We start from the raw sequence: 21,261 nt of genomic DNA, 5'->3' as shown, positions 1-21,261 counted from the left end.
AATGTGTTTGAGCCAATCAGTTGTGTTGTGACAAGGTAGGGTTGGTATACAGAAGATAGACATATTTAGTAAAATACCAAGTCCATATTATGACAAGAACAGCTCAAATAAGCAAAGAGAAACGACAGTCAATCATTACTTTAAGACATGAAGGTCAGTCAATACAGAACATTTCAAGAAAGTTTGTTCAAGTGCAGTTTCAAAAAGCATCAAGCACAATGATGAAACTGGCTCTCATGAGGACCGCCACAGGAAAAGAAGACCCAGAGTTACCTCTGCTGCAGAGGATAAGTTCATTAGAGTTACCAGCCTCAGAAATTGCAGCCCAAATAAATGCTTCACAGAGTTCAAGGAACAGACACATCTCAACATCAACTGTTCAGAGGAGAATGTGGGAATCAGGCCTTCATGGTCAAATTGCTGCAAAGAAACCACAACTAAAGGACACCAATAAGAAGAAAAGACTTGCTTGGGCCAAGAAACACGAGCAATGGACATTAGACCGGTGGAAATCTGTCCTTTGGTCTGATGAGTCCAACTGTGAGATTTTTGGTTCCAACCGCTGTGTCTTTGTGAGATGCAGAGTAGATGAACGGATGATCTCCGCATGTGTGGTTCCCACCGTGAAGCACGGAGGAGGTGGTGTGATGGTGCTTTGCTGTTGACACGGCCAGTGATTTATTTAGAATTCAAGGCCCACTTAACTAGCATGACTACCACAGCATTCGATACGCCATCCCATCTTGTTTGCGCTTAGTGGGACTAGCATTTGTTTTTTCCAAAGGACAATGACCCAGCACACCTCGAGGCTGTGTAAGGGCTATTTGACCGAGAAGGAGAGTGATGGAGTGCTGCATCAGATGACCTGGCCTCCACAATCACCCGACCTCAACCCAATTGAGATAGCTTGGGATGAGTTGGAACACAGAGTGAAGGAAAAGCAGCCAACAAGTGCTCAGCATATGTGGTAACTCCTTCAAGACTGTTGGAAAAGCATTCCAGGTGAAGCTGGTTGAGAGAATGCCAAGAGTGTGCAAAGTTGTCAAAGGCAATCATCAAGGCAAAGCATGGCTACTTTGAAAAATCTAAAATGTAAAATATATTTAGATTTGTTTAACACTTTTTTGGTTACTACATGATTCCATATGTGTTATTTCATAGCTGTTATGTATTCACTGTTATTATTCAATGTAGAAAATAGTAAAAATAAAGAAAAACTCTTGAATGAGTAGGTGTGTCCAAACATTTGACTGGTACTGTAATGGAATCACCTGGTGAACTAAGTAACACTGACCATTAGGGGTGCAAAGGGTCGGAAACTTTCCGGTAAATTTGCTTAAATTCATCAAAAAAGTTTGCTTATAAAAGTGAACCTTTTTTTTCTGGGATACACATAAGGCAATTCTAGGTCTTGTGGCATATTTTGGTTAAACTATCCCAATTCAACGGAATTGCAACCCTTCGCATGCACAGTGCATTCTTCCATCACATGTGCAGTGCACTCTTCCATCACATGTACAGCTGATTCTCAAGATCTTGCACACTAAGGAGAGGATATTGAGCCCACACTACTACACTGTCTGAGCCAAGGACTACATGCTTTCTGGTAACTTTTGATTACAATACTGGGTGGGGTGAATATATTTTATACGACATACATGATTTTTTGTTAACAAGTAAATAGTAGCCTACAGCAAAGTGTGTTTAAATCATTTATAACTTGTTAACCATTTCTGCTAGTTAGTTTTTGCTACCATGTGGGTTTTAGCTTGCTTGAGCCTGCTAACTGAGGATTGTTAATTCACCTGTTTCCATACATGTTTCATTTTAAAACATGTATCTTACAAATGAGTTGTTTAATCTAAGTGCTTAACTATTTACCTGTAATGCCATGGCATTGTATTTGTAGTTTTTTTTCTCATCTTTACAGGAAAATACCACGGGCACAATCTGATGTGTGGAAACATTTCACTGCAGCTAATGTAGAAGGAAAAGCTGTGTACATTTGCAAATACTGTGCCAAATCATATTGTGAAGAATGTAACAAAAATGCGGAATCATCTGGACAAGTGCATAAAGTTCCCCCAGCGCTCACAACAAACAAAAGTCCCTCTACTTCTATTCGAGGTGAAAATGATGAATCAGACACCTTATCGATAGCAACAGCTCATGTTCCTCCTGGAATCAGACATTTTTTTGACTCAATGGAGGAACGTAGTCAGAGAAATGCTGATGAATGTCTTGCTCGAGCTGTGTATGCAACTGGTTCACCTCTGATGCTCACAAGCAATGTGTATTGGAAGAGATTTCTGAAATGTTCTTCGTCCAACATACAACCCCCCCAACCAGACATGCTTCATCTACTCATTTGCTGGATGCAGAGTTCAACAGAGTTCAGGTGAAGGTCAAGCAAATCATAGAGAAAGCAGACTGCATTGCAATCATCTCTGGTGGGTGGTTGAATGTTCGTGGGCAAGGAATAATGAACTACATCATCTCCAGCCCTCAACCACTATTCTACAAGAGCACAGAGACAAGGGACAACAGACACACCGGTCTCTACATTGCAGATGAACTGAAGGCAGTCATCAATGGCCTTGGACCACAGAAGGTATTTGCACTGGTTACAGACAATGCTGCGAACATGAAGGCTGCTTGGTCTAAAGTGGAGGAGTCCTACTCTCACATCACACCCATTGGCTGTGCTGCTCATGCATTGAATTTGTTCCTTATGGACATCATGGCACTGAAAACAATGGATACAAGAGAGCCAAGGAAATGGTTAGGATTTCGAAGGGTCATCAAGTTATAGCAGCAATCTACCTCACCAAGCAAAGTGAGAAGAATAAGAGCACCACATTGAAGCTGCCCAGCAGCACCTGTTGGGGTGGTGTTGTCATCATGTTTGACAGTCTCCTGGAAGGGAAGGAGTCTCTCCAAGAAATGGCTATATCACAGTCTGCCGATATGGACAGTCCTACCAAGAGGATCCTCCTGGATAATGTATTTTGTGAGAGAGTGGTAAGCAGCCTGAAACTCCTGAAACCTATAGCAGTAGCCACTGCACGGATTGAGGGAGACAATGCCATCCTGTCTGATGTTCAGACTCTGCTTGCAGATGTAAGAGAAGAAATCCGTACTGCCCTGCCCACTTCACTGTTGCTCCAATCAGAGGAAACTGCAGTTCTGAAATACATCAAAAAGCGTAAAGACTTCTGCCTGAAGCCCATACACGCCGCAGCGTACATTTTGGACCCCAAGTATACTGGCAAGAGCTTCCTGTCTGGTGCAGAGATCAACAAGGCCTATGGTGTCATCACTACCGTGTCTTGCTACCTTGGCCTGGATGAGGACAAGGTTCTTGGCAGTCTGGCGATGTACACTTCCAAGCAAGGGCTTTGGGATGGAGATGCAATATGGCAGTCGTGCCAACATATCTCATCATCCACCTGGTGGAAGGGCCTTTGTGGATCTGAGGCTCTTTCCCCTGTTGCCTCCATCATCCTCCAAATCCCACCAACATCAGCTGCCTCAGAGCGCAACTGGTCCTTGTTTGGGAACCCACACACCAAAGCACGCAACAGGCTGACCAATAGAAGGGTTGAAAAATTGGTGGCCATCCGGGCAAATTTGAGGCTTTTTGAACCTGACAACGAGCCATCCTCAACAAGGTTGGAAGGTGACAGTGAAGATGAGGCCTCAGAGTCTGATATTCAAGAGGTGGACATTGAGGAGGTCCAGGGAGAAGACATGGAAGCCTGAGAGGAAGACAACCAAAGCTTTAGTTTCTAGACTATCATTTTACAGATGTATGTTGAAAACATTTTTGGGAGATTCAATGGGGATCATTCAATATTCACTTTTGTTGTTCAGTGAAATCATCCCATGTGAAGAGTCAACTCAATGAATTAAAGTTCAATTCGTAACTAAATTGTTATTTTTATTTCCATTGGAAGGATTTAATAATTTGCAATGATGTCTACTTATGATAAGGTATGATAAGGTTTATGTTTCTGTCTCCACATGATATGGTAAATATATCCAATGCAAAAAACATCTACATATAAATGGTATTAATATTAATGTGCATATATTTCCATTAATTCCCACGGAAAGTTTCCACCTCTGAATATTCCCCCTTCTGATCATGTTGAGTAAATCTTCAGAGGGAGCAGCATTTTTTTACCTTCATTTAACTACAGTTAAGAACAAACTCTTATTTTCAATGACAGCCTAGGAACAGTGGGTTAACTACCTTGTTCAGGGGCAGAAGAACAGATTTTTTACCTTGTCAGCTCAGGGACTCGGTCTTGCAACCTTTGGGTTACAAGACCAACGCTCTAACCACTAAGCTACCTGCTGCCCCTGCATAAGTTGAGTGCTGTGATCAGTTTGACTTTTACACCTGAAAGATGGGACTGGTGGAACTCAGAGGCCAATTTATATGCACATGATAGATAACAGCTCAAACTTTTCAGTCTTAATCTGTCACAACGCCACAATAATCATGAGCAGTTGGCATTAAGAATGAATTTGTGTGGTTTGTGTGGCTGTGCCTGCTACTTGAAAAAGTATGCAATAGAGAGGTAGTGTTTCTACAGTGTGTTTACTTTGAACACATTTCTGCAGTATGTAACCTCGAAGCCTCGATGATGGGCTACTCATCTCAATCTGAACCAGGGAACATTTTGTACTGTGTGATGAATCGTGACACTAGCAGGAGCACCGAGGAGCACAGGCAGGGCAGCTATATTGCAGTTACAGTACAGCAATGGCTGAATCCGCCGCACAGTAATGCAGTGCAGTTTGTCAAACACAATATTTACAGTCACTGCGGCTCACACTGACAGATTTACTATGAGAGAGACCTTTAAATACTGTTGTTCGACGATGAAATAATATTGCCAGTTCTTTTCATATTCTCTGTGAAAAGAGAACTCCTCATGCAGAAATAACGAGGACACATGGTTTGCCCTCAGCCTCCAGAAATGACCATTTCCTTGCCAGAGTAAAGGTTACAGCTGTGCTGAAGAGCAGGTATACACAGAGACCCGTGGGTGAAGAAAGAGCTCAGGGTCTCTCTGTGTACTGTCAGAGTCATTGTCCTGTAATTCTTTTGGGCAATAAGATCTATATCAGGCATAATAATCAGATGTCATGACTCAGCAAAGGCATTAAATCTGTTTGATATTCTACAGACAATGTTTCAGCCAGCGGAGCCAAGACAACACGAGAGTGAGAATCTACTTCACTGTTTGTACTATAACACTCACAATACTTATTTTTCAATATGTCAATAGGCCGATGAGAAAGTAAGAGATGAAATTCCACACTTCAACCTGCTGGTCCAGTTCTCTAGATGACATCACTCACAAGCTATGACCCACCCATTATTATTGGTGTGATTCTCATTTCAGTGAGATCATAGGTCCGTCTACCTGTCTGTCAGTCTGGCCCTCCAATTAGCCTATGGATCCCTGGATCCTCCAGAGCCGGCTAAGCCCCCCTCTCCTTCTCCGTGGCCGACGTGAGTAAAACATTTAAACGTGTTAACCCTCACAAGGCTGCTGTCCCAGACGGCATCCCTAGCTGCGTCCTCAGAGCATGCACAGACCAGCTGGCTGGTGTGTTTACAGACATTTTCAATCACTCCCTATCCCAGTCTGCTGTCCCCACATGCTTCAAGATGGCCACCATTGTTCCTGTACCCAAGAAGGCAAAGATAACTGAACTAAATGACTGCCGCCCTGTAGCACTCACTTATGTCATCATGAAGTGCTTTGAGAGACTAGTCAAGGATCATATCACCTCCACCTTAACGGCCACCCTAGACCCACTTCAGTTTGCATACCGCCCCAACAGGTCCACATACTATGCAATCGCCATCACACTGTCTTATCCCATCTGGACATGAGGAATACCTATGTAAGAATGCTGTTCATTGACTACAGCTCAACATTCAACACCATAGTACCCTCCAAGCTCATCATCAAGCTGGAGGCCCTGGGTCTCAACCCCGCCCTGTGCAATTGGGTCCTGGACTTCCTGATGGACCACCCACAGGTGGTGAAGGTAGGAAACATCACCTCCACTCCGCTGATCCTCAACACTTGGGCCCCACAAGGGTGCATGCTCAGCCCCCTCCTGTACTCCCTGTTTCCCCACGACTGCGTGGCCATGCACGCCTCCAACTTAATCATCAAGTTTGCAGACGACACAACAGTAGTGGGCTTGATTACCAACAACGATAAGACAGCCTACAGGGAGGAGGTGAGGAAACTCGGGAGTGTGGTGTCAGGAAAATAACCTCTCAGTTAACGTCAACAAAACAAAGGAGATGATCGTGGACTTCAGGAAACAGCAGAGGGAGCACCCCACTATCCACATCGAAGGGACAGCAGTGGAGAAGGTGGAAAGTTTTAAGTTCCTCGGCGTACACATCACAGACAAATTGAAATGGTCCACCCACACAGACATTATGGTGAAGAAGGAGCATCAGGAAGGTGCAACAGGAGGCTGAACCTCAGGAGGCTGAAGAAATTTGGCTTGTCACCCAAAAGCCTGACAAACTTTTACAGATGCACAATCGAGAGCACCCTGTCGGGCTGTATCACAGCTTGGTACGGCAACTGCTCCGCCCACAACCGTAAGGTTCTCCAGAGGGTGGTGCGGTCTGCACAACGCATCACCGGGGGCAAACTACCTGCCCTCCAGGACACCTACACCACCCGATGTAACAGGAAGGCCAAAAAGATCATCAAGGACAACAACCACCTGAGCCACTGCCTGTTCACACCGCTACCATCCAGAAGGCGAGGTCAGTATAGGTGCATCAAAGCTGCCACCGAGGTAACTGAAAAACAGCTTCTATCTCAAGGCCATCAATCAGACTGCTAAACAGCAATCACTAACTCAGATAAGCTGCTGCCTACATTGAGACCCAATCACTGGCCACTTTAATAAATGGATCACTAGTCACTTTAAACAATGTCACTTTAAACAATGTCACTTTAAATAATGTTTACATATCTTACATTACTCATATCATATGTATATACACTGTATTTTATACCATCTATTGCATCTTGCCTATGCCGCTCGACCATCACTCCTTCATATATATATGTACATATTCTCAATCATCCCCTTTAGATTTGTGTGTATTAGGTAGTTGTTGGGAAATTGTTAAGATTACTTGTTAGATATTACTGCACTGTCGGAACAGGGTTGCGAAAAGAAAGACTGCGTAAGATGCGACCAATAGTCTGATTGGCCCGTTCTGCTTGACCGTTAGACTGGGGGTGAAAGCCGGAAGAGAGACTGACGGAAGCCCCAATCAAACGGCAAAACTCCCTCCAAAATTGAGACGTGAATTGCGGACCTCTGTCCGAAACGACGTCTGACGGAAGGCCATGAATTCTGAAAACATTCTCGATGATGATTTGTGCCGTCTCTTTAGCAGAAGGAAGCTTAGCAAGGGGAATGAAATGAGCCGCCTTAGAGAACCTATCGACAACCGTAAGAATAACAGTCTTCCCCGCTGACGAAGGCAGTCCGGCGACAAAATCTAAGGCGATGTGAGACCACGGTCGAGAGGGAATGGGAAGCGGCCTGAGACGGCCGGCAGGAGGGGAGTTACCGGACTTAGTCTGCGCGCAGACCGAACAAGCAGCCACGAAACGACGCGTGTCATGCTCCCGGGTGGGCCACCAAAAACGCTGGCGAATGGAAGCAAGCGTACCCCGAACGCCAGGGTGGCCGGCTAACTTGGCAGAGTGAGCCCACTGAAGAACGGCCAGACGAGTAGGAACAGGAACGAAAAGAAGGTTCCTAGGACAAGCGCGCGGCGACGGAGTGTGAGTGAGTGCTTGCTTTACCTGCCTCTCAATTCCCCAGACAGTCAACCCGACAACACGCCCCTCAGGGAGAATCCCCTCGGGGTCAGTGGAGGCTACTGAAGAACTGAAGAGACGAGATAAAGCATCAGGCTTGGTGTTCTTAGAGCCCGGACGATAAGAAATCACGAACTCGAAACGAGCGAAAAACAGCGCCCAACGCGCCTGACGCGCATTAAGTCGTTTGGCAGAACGGATGTACTCAAGGTTCCTATGGTCAGTCCAAACGACAAAAGGAACGGTCGCCCCCTCCAACCACTGTCGCCATTCGCCTAGGGCTAAGCGGATGGCGAGCAGTTCGCGGTTTCCCACATCATAGTTACGTTCCGATGGCGACAGGCGATGAGAAAAATACGCGCATGGGTGGACCTTGTCGTCAGAGAGGGAGCGCTGAGAAAGAATGGCTCCCACGCCCACCTCTGACGCGTCAACCTCGACAACGAACTGTCTAGTGACGTCAGGTGTAACAAGGATAGGTGCGGATGTAAAACGATTCTTGAGGAGATCAAAAGCTCCCTGGGCGGAAACGGACCACTTAAAGCACGTCTTGACAGAAGTAAGGGCTGTGAGAGGAGCTGCCACCTGACCGAAATTACGGATGAAACGACGATAGAAGTTCGCGAAGCCGAGAAAGCGCTGCAGCTCGACGCGTGACTTAGGGACGGGCCAATCAATGACAGCTTGGACCTTAGCGGGATCCATCTTAATGCCTTCAGCGGAAATAACAGAACCGAGAAATGTGACGGAGGAGGCGTGAAAAGAGCACTTCTCAGCCTTCACAAAAAGACAATTCTCTAAAAGGCGCTGGAGGACACGTCGAACGTGCTGAACATGAATCTGGAGTGACGGTGAAAAAAATCAGGATATCGTCAAGGTAAACGAAAACAAAGATGTTCAGCATGTCTCTCAGGACATCATTGACTAATGCCTGAAAGACAGCTGGAGCGTTAGCGAGGCCGAAAGGAAGAACCCGGTATTCAAAGTGCCCTAACGGAGTGTTAAACGCCGTCTTCCACTCGTCCCCCTCCCTGATGCGCACGAGATGGTAAGCGTTACGAAGGTCCAACTTAGTGAAAAACCTGGCTCCCTGCAGGATCTCGAAGGCTGAAGACATAAGAGGAAGCGGATAACGATTCTTCACTGTTATGTCATTCAGCCCTCGATAATCTATGCAGGGGCGCAGGGACCCGTCCTTCTTCTTAACAAAAAAAAACCCCGCTCCGGCGGGAGAGGAGGAGGGGACTATGGTACCGGCGGCAAGAGCTACAGACAAATAATCTTCGAGAGCCTTACGTTCGGGAGCCGACAGAGAGTATAGTCTACCCCGGGGGGGAGTGGTTCCCGGAAGGAGATCAATACTACAATCATACGACCGGTGTGGAGGAAGAGAGGTGGCCCTGGACCGACTGAACACCGTGCGCAGATCGTGATATTCCTCCGGCACCCCTGTCAAATCACCAGGCTCCTCCTGTGAAGAAGAGACAGAGGAAACAGGAGGGATAGCAGACATTAAACATTTCACATGACAAGAGACGTTCCAGGAGAGGATAGAATTACTAGACCAATTAATGGAAGGATTATGACAAACTAGCCAGGGATGGCCCAAAACAACAGGTGTAAAAGGTGAACGAAAAATTAAAAAAGAAATGGTTTCGCTATGATTACCAGAAACAGTGAGGGTTAAAGGTAGCGTCTCACGCTGAATCCTGGGGAGAGGACTACCATCCAGGGCGAACAAGGCCGTGGACTCCCTTAACTGTCTGAGAGGAATGTCATGTTCCCGAGCCCAGGTCTCGTCCATAAAACAGCCCTCCGCCCCAGAGTCTATTAAGGCACTGCAGGAAGCTGACGAACCGGTCCAGCGTAGATGGACCGACAAGGTAGTGCAGGATCTTGAAGGAGAGACAGGAGTAGTAGCGCTCACCAGTAGCCCTCCGCTTACTGATGAGCTCTGGCTTTTACTGGACATGAAGTGACAAAATGACCAGCAGAACCGCAATAGAGACAGAGGCGGTTGGTGATTCTCCGTTCCCTCTCCTTAGTCGAGATGCGGATACCTCCCAGCTGCATAGGCTCAGCACCCGAGCCGGCAGAGGAAGATGGTAGTGATGCGGAGAGGGGGGCAACGGAGAACGCGAGCTCCTTTCCACGAGCTCGGTGACGAAGATCAACCCGTCGCTCAATGCGAATAGCGAGTTCAATCAAGGAATCCACGCTGGAAGGAACCTCCCGGGAGAGAATCTCATCCTTTACCTCTGCGCGGAGACCCTCCAGAAAACGAGCGAGCAAAGCCGGCTCGTTCCAGCCACTGGAGGCAGCAAGAGTGCGAAACTCAATAGAGTAGTCTGTTATGGATCGATTACCTTGACATAGGGAAGACAGGACCCTGGAAGCCTCCTCCCCAAAAACAGATCGATCAAAAACCCGTATCATCTCCTCCTTAAAGTCCTGATACTGGTTAGTACACTCAGCCCTTGCCTCCCAGATTGCCGTGCCCCACTCACGAGCCCGTCCAGTAAGGAGAGATATGACGTAGGTGACACGAGCAGTGCTCCTGGAGTAAGTGTTGGGCTGGAGAGAAAACACAATATCACACTGGGTGAGGAACGAGCGGCATTCAGATATACTCTGCTCCCCAGAGTAACACGGCGGGTTATTGATTCTGGGCTCCGGAGATTCGAAAGCCCTGGAAGTGGCCGGTGGATCGAGGCGGAGATGGTGAACCTGTTCTGTGAGGTTGGAGACTTGGGTGGCCAGGGTCTCAACGGCATGTCGAGCAGCAGACAATTCCTGCTCGTGTCTGCCTAGCATCGCTCCCTGGATCTCGACGGCTGAGTGGAGAGGATCCGAAGTCGCTGGGTCCTGTCTTGGTCGGATTCTTCTGTTACGGTGCGTGAATGAGGACCCAAAAGCGAATTAACGTAAACAGAGCTTCTTTAATAACCAAACATAGGTAGGCTCAGATGGACCGGCAGATTCCGACAGGACAGGACAAGGTTGCAGCAAACATGACGATAGTCTGGTTCAGGCATGAAACACAAACAAGAATCCGACAAAGACAGGAGCAGAAACAGAGAGAGATATAGAGACCTAATCAGAGGGAAAAAGGGAACAGGTGGGAAAAGGGGTGACGAGGTAGTTAGGAGGAGACAAGGAACAGCTGGGGGAAAGAGGGGGAGAAAAGGTAACCTAAAACGACCAGCAGAGGGAGACAGGGTGAAGGGAAAGGACAGAAACAAGACACAACATGACAATACATGACAATTATACTATAGTGAAGCAGTTTCTAAATGTGAATAAAGATAGATTTGAGCAATAAGGCCTGAGGAGGTGTGATATATGGCCAATTTACCACGGCTAAGGGCTGTCCTTTTACGCACGACACAACGCATCAGCCCTTAGCCATGGTATGGTATATTGGCCATATATCACAAACACCCGAGGTGCCTTATTGCTATTATAAACTGGTCTTTAATGGAATAAAAGCAGTAAAAATACATGTTTTGTAATACCTTGTGGTCAGCCAAACGGCATTCAGGGATCGAACCACCCAGTTTCTAATATGTTTTAAACATTCATTCATTTGGGTGAATGTGAAATGTTGTGTAAAACATGCTCCATTTTACAGTCATCCATACAATAAATTATATTGGATAAACACAAACCACACCTAAACATACAGTTGAAGTCGGAAGTTTACATACACTTAGGTTGTAATCATTAAAACTTGTTTTTCAACCACTCCACAAATTTCTTGTTAACAAACTATAGTTTTGGCAAGTCGGTTAGGACATCTGCTTTGTGCATAACACAAGTAATTCTTTCAACAATTGTTTACAGACAGATTATTTAACTCATAATTCACTGTATCACAATTCCAGAGGGTCAGAAGTTTACATACACTAAGTTGACAGTGCCTTTAAACAGCTTGGAAAATTCCAGAAAATTATGTCATGGCTTTAGAAGCTTCTGATAGGCTAATTGACATAATTTGAGTCAATTAGAGGTGTACCTGTGGATGTATTTCAAGGCCTTACCTTCAAACTCAGTGCCTCTTTGCTTGACATCATGGGAAAATCTAAAGAAATCAGCCAAGACCTCAGAAAAAACATTGTAGACCTCCACAAGTCTGGTTCAACCATGGGAGCAATTTCCAAACGCCTGAAGGTACCACGTTCATCTGTACAAACAATAGTACGCAAGTATAAACACCATGGGACCACGCAGCCGTCATACCGCTCGGGAAGGAGACGCGTTCTGTCTCCTAGAGATGAACGTACTTTGGTGAGAAAAGTGCAAATCAATCCCAGAACAACAGCAAAGAACCTTGTGAAGATGCTGGAGGAAACAGGTACAAAAGTATCTATATACCCACAGTAAAACGAGTACTATATCGATATAATCAGAAAGGCCGCTCAGCAAGGAAGAAGCCACTGGTCCAAAACCGCCATAAAAAAGCCAGACTACGGTTTGCAACTGCACATGGGGACAAAGATCCTACTTTTTGGAGAAATGTCATCTGGTCTGATGAAACAAAAATAGAACTGTTTGGCCATAACAACTATCGTTATGTTTGGAGGAAAAAGGGGGAGGCTTGCAAGCCGAATAACACCATCCCAACCGTGAAGCACGGGGTTGGCAGCATCATGTTGTGGGGGTGCTTTTCTGCAGGAGGGACTGGTGTACTTCACAAAATAGATGGCACGGTGAGGATGGACATTTATGAGGATATATTGAAGCAACATCTCAAGACATCATTTTTTTTTTTTCGCAAATGGGTCTTCCAAATGGACAATGACCCCAACCATACTTCCAGAATTGTGGCAAAATGGCGTAAGGACAACAAAGTCAAGATTTTGGAGTGGCCATCACAAAGCCCTGACATCAATCCCATAGAACATTTGTGGGCAGAACTGAAAAAGCGTGTGGGAGCAAGGAGGCCTACATAGCGGACTCAGTTACACCAGCTCTGTCAGGAGGAATAGGCCAAAATTCACCCAACTTATTGTGGGTAGCTTGTGGAAGGCTACCCGAAACGTTTGACCCAAGATAAACAATTTAAAGGTTATGCTACCAAATACTAATTGTATGTGAACTTCTGACCCACTGGGAATGTGATGACAGAAATAAAAGCTGAAATAAATCATTCTCTCTGCCATTATTCTGACATTTCACATTCTTAAAATAAAGTGGTGATCCTAACAGGGAATTTTTACTAGGATTAAATGTCAGGGATTGTGAAAAACTGAGTTTAAATGTATTTGGCTAAGGTGTATGTAAACTTCCGACTTCAACTGTAACTGTATACTCTTTGAAAAAACTGTATAAAACCTTTGCTTTAGTGTCAAGTTTGTATCTTAGATTATCAACATTAAGATATATACATGTACACACACTTGTGACATTGAAAAGCTAACTAAATCACACCTAACCTTCAGCAGCATTACCATGAATGTGAAATAACAAGGGAAAAACAGAACTCATAACATTTCAAAATTCTCTTGTGAGAAAAGCTACATGGAAGGTCACAGTCTTTTTATGCATTGTAACCACTCAAACTATTATAGTGTCAAGGGTACATTGATAGATTGGGCACAATGTTTGTTGATACTAAAGGATAATGTGGACCCAAAGGTCCTCAGGTTCAGATGGTCACTAGGCTACACTACAGAATGAGAATTATTATATATTATTTTTATTGAACCTTTATTTAACTATGCAAGTTAGTTAAGAACACATTCTTATTTACAATACCTCCTCCTCTGGTACTCAGGATTGTAGAGTGCCACAAAAAAAAAAAGTAATCATCACATGAGGGGAAGTCAGGAGACATGCTGCTTAGTTATTTGGGTAAATTCCGCCAGTAAGTTGCCTTCCTTCACAATGGATAGTGAGAAGGAGACGAGAAAAAGAGAGGAAGAGAGAATAATTGATTGATTCATCAATTGATGCTCAGTATGACAGGTGTCATATCTAAACATGAAAATATCTATATCAAGGCTTCAATATATTGCACATAGTGTTCGTGTTACGTGTGGCTTCAAGGTCGGCAATTGTGCCAATCCAAACAGATACCCATTCTACTTATTTTTTAGAGCAAGACTCAGAAGGTTCTTTTGACTTATTGTACCTGAACTGATTCCGTAAGCTGATGTAAGTAATTTACCATCAGTATCTCAGAGAAACCCTCCCAAATCTTTCAAACCATAAGCCTATATCAAACCACGTCTACTATAAACTAGGTGTCCATATAAAAAAACTACCAGAACACAGTCTCCCTCAATAACTACACTTAAATGCAAGAGGACAGACCATTTAGCAAACTGAAGGCAATTCAAATGACTTGAATAAGTAACATACAGCCAAATGTTATATTCAAGTTTTAAACCAAGCCGTGGGCAATAAATTAATCAAAGACTTCTCTTGAAGACAAAGCTTGCAGGATATTGCACTGTACAATACATATTCTGCCATCTGTCTAACAGTACAGCAACAAGGAAATAAACTACGGCAAAAGGCAAAGCCATTATGGCTCACAAATTACAAACAATATTCATTGTTTTCGCTTACCCTAATCGCACCCATGAAAACAGATTGAAGGACACTATCAAACAGAAAAGTATATCCACAAGCCCTTGTGGGAACCATGCACGGGGATACTCCCTCTTCAACTATTATTCAAGTATTATTTTGTAGTCCAGATCTGGCTTCTGTTGATGCATACATCAACAGAGAGAACAGAGGCCTCTGTTGAATTTCTTTGTTTTGGGCCGTCTTAGCCAGACCCAGTGTGAACAAGCCAGTGTTTCTCAATGGTGGGGAGATAATCCTGCAACGTTCCAGCTGAATGGCTTAGAAGGGGAGGGAGGGTAAAGAAGAGGATAGGAGAAGATAGGAGGAGCAATAGAATATAAATGCATTGCAAAGATAGAAAGAGAGAAGAAGTCTGAGATTACACTACCTAGCAGGGAGTGATTATGTATTGATAGACTAGCTAGATAAACGTGCCAGGCAGTATTCTGTGTGTGATTGTGTGTACATGCAAAAAAGCCACACACAAGTCTAGGGTTGCAACGGGAGGGTATATTACTGGAAACTTTCAAAATTTACCAGTAAACTACCAGCATTTTGGTATCTTTCAAGGATTTTATGTAATTTATCATAAGAAATCTAGTAGCATTTCATTACACCCATAATAATATCTGCTAAATATGTGTCTGTGACCCATAAAATAGATTTTATTTGTTACTTCAGATTTTGACTGGTGTTTGTAATTACCTCTGGCCCTCTGTGTGGCATTATCACACGTAAAATATATAATGAAATAAGATGATTTTCTAATACTAAAAATGGAATGACATTATCCTAAATATATACCACCAACTTGTTTCATTTGAGGGTTTCAGCATGAAATATCGTTTATATTGTTGGGGTAATATATAAAGGATACACCATCGTAATAGGGCTGTTCGTGGCTCTTCTAAAGCCTTGAGAGACAACCACAACACACATGTAAACCTATTACAGTAATCAGATTTCAGAGTCAGGGTCTAACTTTATTCTCTTACACCCCACCATCCCCCTTTCTGTCACTGATTAGAACGGAAGCTGATTACCAAACCAGGTAGGTAGTTTACTCAAACACGCCTGAGCTCATCTAAAACTCACTCTTATCCAAACAATATGAATTCCATAATGGTGGTTGTCTGGCATCCAATAGCAACTATCTGCCGTGTACTTTCTAGAACATGTTGGGTTCTTGATACACTCTACCTGTCATGGCTGCTATACAAGAAAAACACACTCTGCGAGAACCTTATATTGAGATGCTGGGAGGGAAGACACAAGGAGAGAGGAGGAAAGAGAGGCAAAGGCTCCTCAAGGGGAGAGAGAAGAAATTAGATAAATAAAGATAGGGAGGGGGAGAGTGAGGCTTCTGAGAGAGAGAGAGAGAGAGAGAGGCTTCTGAGAGAGAGAGAGAGAGAGAGAGAGAGAGAGAGAGAGAGAGAGAGGGGCTTCTGAGAGAGAGGGAGAGAAAGGGAGAGAGAGAGAGAAAGGGTGAGGCTTTTGAGAGAGAGAGAGGCTTCTGAGAGAGAGAGAGAGAGAGAGAGAGAGAGAGAGAGAGAGAGAGAGAGAGAGAGAGAAAGGGTGAGACTTCTGACAGAGAGGGAGAGAGAGAGAGAGAGAGAGAGAGAGGCTTTTGAGAGAGAGGGAGAGAAAGGGAGAGAGAGAGAAAGGGTGAGGCTTCTGAGAGAGAGAGAGAGAGAGCGAGCGAGAGGCTTCTGAGAGAGAGGGAGAGAAAGGGAGAGAGAGAGAGAAAGGGTGAGGCTTTTGAGAGAGAGAGAGAGAGAGAGAGAGAGAGAGAAAGGTTTTTGAGAGAGAGAGAGAAGAGAGTCAGGGAGGGAGAGGGGGAGAGAGGCTTCTGAGAGAGGGGGGGATTGATAGCGAGAGAGTGTGAGGCTTCTGAGAGAGGGAAAGGGAGAGAGAGAGAGAGAGAGAGAGAGAGAGAGAAAAAAAGAGAGAGAAAAAGAGAGAGAAAGGGTGAGGCTTCTGACAGAGAGGGAGAGAGAGAGAGAGAGAGAGAGAGAGAGAGGCTTCTGAGAGAGAGGGAGAGAAAGGGAGAGAGAGAGAAAGGGTGAGGCTTCTGAGAGAGAGAGAGAGAGAGAGAGAGAGAGCGAGAGAGAGAGAGAGAGAGGCTTCTGAGAGAGAGGGAGAGAAAGGGAGAGAGAGAGAAAGGGTGAGGCTTTTGAGAGAGAGAGAGAGAGAGAGAGAGAGAAAGGTTTTTGAGAGAGAGAGAGAAGAGAGTCAGGGAGGGAGAGGGGGAGAGAGGCTTCTGAGAGAGGGGGGGATTGATAGCGAGAGAGTGTGAGGCTTCTGAGAGAGGGAAAGGGAGAGAGAGAGAGAGAGAGAGAGAGAGAGAGAGAGAGAGAGGGGCTTTTGAGAGAGAGAGAAACCGAGGTCTTTTAACAGGGACAGAGGGACAAATCCTCCTGTGTCCCTGGAGTCTTAACAAGATCATAGAGCCCAATACTGACTAGGCTCAACATGGCTAAGCCTGTCCCAAGTGAGACTGGGTGGAGCAGGTGCAGAGAGCGCAGGAAGCTTGCTGTTGCAAGACAGTTGGTGAGCGGAATAGAGAGCACCGAAGGGTCAGAGTGGTAGCTAAATAGATCATGAGAGAGATGTGATTCATCTCCGGGGCGGGCGATGCCATGACAGCGGTAGGGTGGAATGAACAGGCTGTTGAATGTTGCCAGGAGAAAGACAGCGCTACAGAGCTGTGTGCTCGGTGCTTGCATCATCACAGATACCATGACAGCCAAGACCATCAATAAGCCTGTCACGTGACAGAAGGTTGGAGGGGTCAGTGTAGATGAGATGAGGGTGGGAAGCTGGCCATTACACAGATTAATCAGGCGAGAACATGAGGGGTGGTTAGGTGGATGAGTGTTATCAGGCCACTCCGCAATCAACTCCTATAGGGCCTCCACATGTCCATAACCGCATAGCACCTGCACTCTGGTGAAAATGAACAGGCTAGCTCCGTAAACACATCAGGCCTTTAGCAGTGTAAGTGAGTGAGTGAGTGAGTGAGTGAGTGAGTGAGTGAGTGAGTGAGTGAGTGAGTGAGTAAGTGAGAAACGGGTGTTTGAAGGCAGAGTGTGAATGTGATAAAGAGAGTGAGTGAGATAGAGGAGGGGGATTGTTGTATCAGCATAACGTGTCCTGCCATGGGCCCTGTGTTCTGCTCTGTTCTGTTCTGTTTGCTGTGCCGTGGAATGATCAGAGCTGACGTGACCACCCAGATAGGGAGTCTGCAGCAAAGTAAAACTGTTCCTATAACCTTTCTCTCCCCAAAACCTGTACTGATATACCCAGACAACAGATGATGTTCCTATAACCTTTCTCTCCCCAAAACCTGTACTGCTATACCCAGACAACAGATGATGTTCCTATAACCTTTATCCCCCCAAAACCTGTACTGCTATAGCCAGACAGCAGATGTTCCTATAACCTTTCTCTCCCCGAAACCTGTAGTGCTATACCCAGACAACAGATGTTCCTATAACCTTTCTCTCCCCAAAACCTGTACTGCTATACCTAGACAACAGATGATGTTCCTATAACCTTTCTCTCCTCAAAACCTGTACTGCTATACCCAGACAACAGATGATGTTCCTATAACCTTTCTCTCCCCAAAACCTGTACTGCTATACCCAGACAACAGATGATGTTCCTATAACCTTTCTCTCCCCAAAACCTGTACTGCTATACCCAGACAGCAGATGTTCCTATCACCTTTCTCTCCCCAAAACCTGTACTGATATACCCAGACAACAGATGATGTTCCTATAACCTTTATCTCCCCAAAACCTGTACTGCTATACCCAGACAACAGAAGATGTTCCTTGAAATTATTCTGGATGAAACTGGGGGAAACAGGACAAAAATTGGGCATCTGTGTCTCAATCATGTACAGTTATAGTCATTGGCTAGTGTTTCCCTTGGAGCAATGTGAGGGGAGTCAAAGGTCACATGAGGACGACAATGCATTCTGCCCCACCCCCACTACACACCCGCTGCATATTGTGATGAAAGAGACTGAAATGCTGCTGCGCTATATCAAATGTCCTTTCAGAGAGAGAGAGGGAATGAAGGCACCGCAGCAGTGAGAGAAAGTCTACAGGATGCTCTTTGGAAGCTCTTTCAAATGAGGACTGGATCATTGACTGGAAGCAAATCTACACGAAGGCAGAATCTGAGCACTATTGAGCAGTATCTGAATGCACTGCAGCATGTGTGCGTGGGAGGCATTCCTCCTCGTGTGAGCAGGAGGGAAACCAGTATGATGAACAAATGGATGTGAGTGGGACAGCACTACACACCATCAGGATGATAATACAGAGCTCAGCCAGAGAGATTCAGTACAAATACAGTAGCACGACTGCATTCACAGTCCACTGAATGTCTGCTCAGACCTGGCCTTCAGGCACACAGATGTAATACATCCTGCTTATTCAACTGCTCCCTGTCATCAAGAGAGGCACATACACTCACACAGGAAGACAAATGAATCACCATTTGTACGGATTCCATTTCAGTGACTCAGCCCTCTGATTCAGAGGTGGCCTACGGTAGTTAGCATAGCCCTAGGGCTTGCTACAGGGCCAGGGTTTCTGGGTGGAGGGACACAACATCCAGCTCCCTCCCATGCCTTCCTCCCAGTCCAGCCCAGGATTGTATTCACTAGGCACCAAACAAAAGAAAACGTAACAAAGGGTGCTAGGATTTCCCCGGGGGACTAACTGGACAATATGTACCGCTTGTTCTCATTTTAAGTTGAACAAGTGCTTCAAAGCATTTTGCTACAATGTGTGCCATAATGAATACAACCCAACATTGCATTAGAGTGCAGCAGGAACAGCTGATGATGTCATTGCTCCAGCAGTCCAGAGACACTGACCGGTTACATGGGACAGGCTTAGCCATGTAGAGCTAGGTCAGTACTGGCCTCTGTGATCTTGTTAAGACTCCAGGGACACAGACAGATTTGTCCCTCTACCAAAATAACTCTCTCTCTCGTGGATAAAGCAGAATCAATCTATGTTCTCAGTGGGACGTGACACATTCCCCACCTTCACACCACACACTTCATTACTCCTGTCAAATCATCAACAGTCAATACACATTATCAACAAAGGGTGAACACAGCCCTGAGCATGGTACTGAGAACAAACACAGCTATAGGAAGAGTACAATAGCCACAGGAAAGGTCTACATGCTACAAGTCATGCCAAGTAGACTAGCCATACAGCAAAGCCAAAACCTCGCTATAAGGTTATGTATCGAAATAAGCAGCTTTGAGACAAAGGAGATGATTGTGGACTACAGGAAAAGGAGGACCGAGCACGCCCCCATTCTTATCGACGGGGTTGCAGTGGAGCAGGTTGAGAGCTTCAAGTTCCTTGGTGTCCACATCACCAACAAACTAACTTGGTCCAAACACACCAAGACAGTCTTGAAGAGGGTACGACAAAACCTATTCCCCCTCAGGAGACTGAAAAGATTTGGCATGGGTACTCAGATCCTCAAAAGGTTCTATAGCTCCACCATCGAGAGCATCCTGATTAGTTGCATCACCGCCTGGTATGGCAACTGCTCGGCCTCCAACCGCAAGGCACTACAGAGGGTAGTGCGTACGACCCAGCACATCACTGCGGCCAAGCTTCCTTCCATCCAGGACCTCCATACCAGGCAGTGTCAGAGGAAGGCCCTAAAAAGACTCCAGCCACCCTAGTCATAGACTGTTCTCTCTGCTACAGCCACCCAGTCATAGATTGTTCTCTCTGCTACCGCACGGCAAGTGGTACCAGAGCGCCAAATCTAGGTCCAAGAAGCTTCTAAACAGCTTCTACCCTCAAGCCACAAGACTCCTGAACACCTAACCAAATGACTACCCAGACTATTTTCATTGACCCCCTTTACACCGCTGCTACTCTCTGTTGTTATCATGTATGCATAGTCACTTTAATAACTCTACCTACAACTACATATTACCTCAACTTACCAGTGCCCCCACACATTGACTCTGTACCAGTACCCTCCTGTATATAGTCTCGTTATTGTTATTTTACTGCTGCTCTTTAACTACTTGTGTCACAGGTGTCGTTGGAAGTGGACCAAAGTGCTAGATTTCGACCGATTAATCGGAATGGCCGATTAATTAGGGCAGATTTCAAGTTTTCATAACAATCGGAAATCGGTATTTTTGGGCGCCGATTTTTTTATTTTTTATACCTTTATTTAACTAGGCAAGTCAGTTAAGAACACATTCTTACTTTCAATGATGGCCTAGGAACCGTGGGTTAACTGCCTTGTTCAGGGGCAGAACAACAGATTTTCACCTTGTCAGCTCGGGGAACCAATCTTGCAACCTTACAGTTAACTAGTCCAACACAATAACGACCTGTCTCTCTCTCATTGCACTCCACAAAGAGACTGCCTGTTACGCGAATGCAGTAAGCCAAGGTAAGTTGCTAGCTAGAATTAAACTTATCTTATAAAAAACAATCAATCATAATCACTAATTAACTACACATGGATGATGATATTACTAGATATTATCTAGCGTGTCCTGCGTTGCAAATAATCTGACTGATCATACAAGCATACAAGTATCTGACTGAGCGGTGGTAGGCAGAAGGAGGCGCGTAAACATTCATTCAAACAGCACTTTCGTGCATTTTGCCAGCAGCTCTTCGTTGTGCGTCAAGCATTGCGCTGTTTATGACTTCAAGCCTATCAACTCCCGAGATGAGGCTGGTGTAACCGAAGTGAAATGACTAGCTAGTTAGCGTGCGCTAAT

General features: G+C 45.2%; 1 protein-coding gene across 4 annotated transcripts in view; it reads right to left on the bottom strand.

Annotated features, from left to right (window-relative positions):
* The window catches only part of LOC110492184 (protein kinase C and casein kinase substrate in neurons protein 1), a 61,372-nt gene that overhangs the window by 24,613 nt on the left and 15,498 nt on the right, over positions 1–21,261 (bottom strand). The window contains exon 1 of one of the 4 annotated variants that reach the window (XM_021566275.2): positions 14,466–14,723. The exons of the other annotated variants lie outside the window; for them this stretch is intronic. The gene's annotated coding sequence lies outside the window, so the exon portion shown is untranslated. Of the gene's footprint in view, positions 1–14,465; positions 14,724–21,261 lie in introns of those variants that run through there. 4 annotated transcript variants of the gene reach the window in all.

This window comes from Oncorhynchus mykiss, chromosome 16, assembly GCF_013265735.2.
Source record: "Oncorhynchus mykiss isolate Arlee chromosome 16, USDA_OmykA_1.1, whole genome shotgun sequence".
Classification (NCBI taxonomy): Eukaryota; Metazoa; Chordata; class Actinopteri; order Salmoniformes; family Salmonidae; genus Oncorhynchus; species Oncorhynchus mykiss.
The sequence above is the reverse complement of the archived record's forward strand: the minus strand, read 5'-3'. Positions and strand labels throughout refer to the sequence as shown.